Genomic DNA, 3,552 nt, shown 5'->3' with positions numbered 1-3,552 from the left:
ATCATATTTCATAAATATAATGAAATCTATGTCATATTTTATAATGACATAGATTTCAATGTCATATTTTATAATGACATAGATTTCAACTTGCTTAACATAATATCTACAATTTATCTAAATTTTGATTAGTGATGTATCTTTTATGAACATATCTTTATAATATGTTATAAGTGAAATGATATAATGAAAGTTTATAACATACCTTTATACACTGTTAAATTTTTTTGAGTTCTAGTTCAAACTGCTCATTTATCAGAGAAGGAAACATAGAGTCCCAAAAGCCTACTGTTTTGCTTAAGGTCTTATAGTCATCTAGTAGTAAACTCGTGGTAAAACATGTTGTCTATGTAACTAATAACGTCTTATGACAACTTTATAAATGGGTGAATTGTTTACTAATGATGTGAGTCAAAGATGGTTTTCATTGTTAGTATTTATAATGTCCTTGTGAATACTTGGGGCAACATTTATAGAAGTTGAACCATAGGAAATTACCATGTTTGTGGGTAAAAAAATGGTCAAATATTGGCAATATCATATGGTTCTACCTAAACTAATATATTTAATGTAACAAAAGTGATATTTGCACTGATATGATCTTTACTTTTCTTCCCCTCTCATGACTTGCAAACATAATTTAACTAAGATAAATTCAATACTATGCACATGAACCACAGAGGTTTAAATGAGGATTTGTGGAATTATTATATTTGGCTAGACAAATTTTATGGTTTCTGTGCTAAAAAATGATTTTGTGCTACCATTGTACTTTAAAGGCATTGTGAGGCACTTCTGCCCTTTTGGGTCTTCGAGAACCACCTTGGTGGTTGGTAAGAACAAGTGCCATATGAAAGGTGACAAAAATGGAGCCAAGAGGAAAGTGATTGATCCATTTTCTAAGAAAGATTGGTATGATGTGAATGCACCTGCTATGTTCAATATGAGAAACATTGGAAAAACGCTAGTCACTGGACTCAAGGAACCAAAATTGCATCCGATAGCTTCAAAGGTCATGTGTTTGAAGTGAGTCTTTCTGATCTGCAGAATGATGAATTTGTGTTTAGAGAATTCAAGCTGATTGCTGAAGATGTTCAGGGCAAAAACTGCCTAAGTTCCATGGCATGGATCTTACCTGTGACAAAATGTGTTCTATGGTTAAAAAATGGCAGACTATGATTGAAGCTCATGTTGATGTCAAGACTACTGGTATTTATTTGCTTCATCTGTTCTGTGTTGGTTTTACTAAAGTAACAATCAAATACGGAATACCTCTTATGCCCAGCACCAACAGGTTGGCCAAATCCAGAAGAAAATGATGGAAATCATGACCAGAGAGGTTCAGACAAATGATTTGAAAGAAGTATTCAATAAATTGATTTCAGACAGCATTGGAAAAGACATAGAAAAGGCTTGCCAATCTATTTATCCTCTCCATGATGTCTTTGTTAGAAAAGTAAAAATGCTGAAGAAGCCCAAGTTAGAATTGGGAAAACTCATGGAGCTTCATGGTGAAGATAGTTCTAGAAGAACTACTGGGGACCAGACAGGTGGTAAAGTTGAAGGAGCTCATGAGTATGAACCACCAGTCCAAGAATCTGTTTAATATTCAGGCTTTTAATAATGACAAATAGAGTCCTATTTGTGAGAAATAAAATGAAATAAAAACATTGTGCAACAAAAGAATTATCCCCAAGCTTTGAGATGAAGAAGGACAGAATAAGTAGTTGATAGATATTTGTGTAGAATTTGTGTCATTTTCTGGTTTTGGTTTAAGACCATAGAATGGCTAAATTATATGTATTACCCTAGGCTTTAAAAAACACTCACCACATAAGCATTAGCTTAGAAAACCCTAAATTGCTTTAAAAAATGGTCAAGCCAAAATAGAAGAAAATCTATGGTTTTTGTGCCCAATATACAATTATGCAATTACAGAATTTATACGCTTGTAGTTGGATTTACAAAACCTCCTTAATGTACTAAAGTGTAGTCTAATTGCTTACTAATGTAAGGGGGAAACACTCTCTAATTAGATAAATACCTTTTATAGCAATCTTAGTAAACACACTCCATTTGCCAGAGGGTAACAAAGAGTTGGGAATTTGTGATCAATGCCTGTTTTCACCTTGTTGTTCCTGGTGGGGCAGGATAAGCTTGGAATGCAGGATCCCTGCCCATAGCTGCTCAGCATTCCAGACTAACAGCTCTACACAGCTCCTCCTTTAGTCAACAGCATTCAAGAGAAGAAAGGAAGCAATGGTCTCAATTTTTTCCCCAGATAATCAGAGTCAAAACAGTAATTGACTCTTGTTTGTTTTTCTAATATGTCTTCTGGGAATAATCTCAGGGTCAAAATAGTTCTCAGAGTCCCTAAATCTTTCTCCAAAAGTGTTTCTGTTCTCACTATTTCCTGAAGATTATCTTTTTCTTTGAGTTAAGAGCTCTTGTTCTACAAGCTAAGGAAAGCAACTGTCCTCCCTTTAGCAAATTGAGTTGCAGAACACTAGCAAGTGTGGTCATGGGGGCCATAAGGCCTGAGTTCTAGTCCTGAATCTTACTAACTCAATGTGAAACCTTGACCACTTCACTCGAATTCAGAGTACCTCACTGTTCTTTTCCGCAAAATAAGATATTGGGCAAGAGAGTGTTTTCTTTCATTCTCAATAGCTCTATATTAGCTATAAAGCTATAATTCTAGGAAGAAAATCTTGTCCCAAAGGCCTCCTTCATCAATTTATACAGAAAAATCTTTCTGATGCTCTGAGAGAGCATCAGTCTCTTCCTTCTTCCTGTCTTGGGCACACAATATTGCTCCATGGCATGGCTCTCTTACCAGGGCTATGAGACCCTTCGAGACAGGAACTGTAATTTACTCAGTCTGTTGGGGAGGTGAAGATAACATAAAACCACAGGTATGTTTGCAGAAGAAGGCATGGGGCTGGTGTACTCCACATTCCCATGAGGCAAGAGTAACAAAGGCATGGGTGGGGGGAGAATAAGGAATGGAACACCCATAAAAACTGCACTGGGCTTAAGAGATGGACTATGTTGTATGTGTAAGACTGTGCTTAAGAGAAAAATTACAAAAACACAACAGCAAAAGGGGTAACGCAGCATAAGTCAGAGAATTCAGAGGTCAGAGTCTGGCTAATGGTAAAAATAAAGAGTTATTATGAGAACCAAAAAGGTTAAAATTAGAGTGAGTTTTTTATTCTCACTACTACCTCATTGGTAAGCTTCTGGAAGCATGCAAGAATAAGGTTGCCTAATAAACTAGTTCCTAAGGTTTGTGTTTCTGGTGTTCTGAGTATTTTCTACAACATTCAGGTGTCCTGGTAGAGCCTTAGTAGATTTATCTATATCTGCAGCCTCATCTCACCTCTTGGAAAAAATTCAGTTCATATTTGTTGAATCTGATCTATTCATCCTGAAGCTGAGTTTATCCTCCTCCTTATTTCTTAAGAAAATGATACCATTCCTTAAAACAATGATAACAAACCCTAAAACAAAGAGCAAAGCAAAACAAAACCCATACCTTTCCTTATTATA

The 3,552-nt window shown here is 35.7% G+C and overlaps 1 pseudogene; it reads left to right on the top strand.

The window, feature by feature from the left end:
* The first annotated feature begins 730 nt into the window (after positions 1 to 730).
* LOC128576707 (40S ribosomal protein S3a-like) lies at positions 731 to 1,606 on the top strand (annotated as a pseudogene).
* The last annotated feature ends 1,946 nt before the right edge of the window (positions 1,607 to 3,552 follow it).

Source organism: Nycticebus coucang, chromosome X (genome assembly GCF_027406575.1).
Source record: "Nycticebus coucang isolate mNycCou1 chromosome X, mNycCou1.pri, whole genome shotgun sequence".
In the NCBI taxonomy this organism is placed as follows: Eukaryota; Metazoa; Chordata; class Mammalia; order Primates; family Lorisidae; genus Nycticebus; species Nycticebus coucang.
Note: the sequence above shows the minus strand (reverse complement) of the source record. Positions and strands in the feature narration are given on the sequence as shown.